The sequence below is a fragment of the Penaeus monodon genome, chromosome 19 (genome assembly GCF_015228065.2).
Source record: "Penaeus monodon isolate SGIC_2016 chromosome 19, NSTDA_Pmon_1, whole genome shotgun sequence".
NCBI classification, from domain to species: Eukaryota; Metazoa; Arthropoda; class Malacostraca; order Decapoda; family Penaeidae; genus Penaeus; species Penaeus monodon.
In genome coordinates this window covers 20,563,503-20,563,765 of record NC_051404.1, presented here as the reverse complement: position 1 = coordinate 20,563,765, position 263 = coordinate 20,563,503, and positions in this window count along the sequence as shown.

Here is a 263-nt window from a genome sequence, read left to right as displayed (position 1 = left end):
GCCCTTCCTGGCTCTGGGTTAAGGCGACGTCAGTTCGTTTTCTGCTGTTATGGCTGTTGGTAATTCCTTGTTATCAAAACGAGAACAAGTCAGCAGAGGTGAAAGCTGCGGTCACACGAACACTACAAGAGAAGCTTCTGCCGATGGGTTATATTGATTTCGTTAACCTTTTCATTCCCGGTGGTGACAAGGGCCGCTGTGAATGAAGTGTGTTGGCCCTTCGTCATGCTCGTGGATTTGACAGTGACAGTGTCGGTTGAACT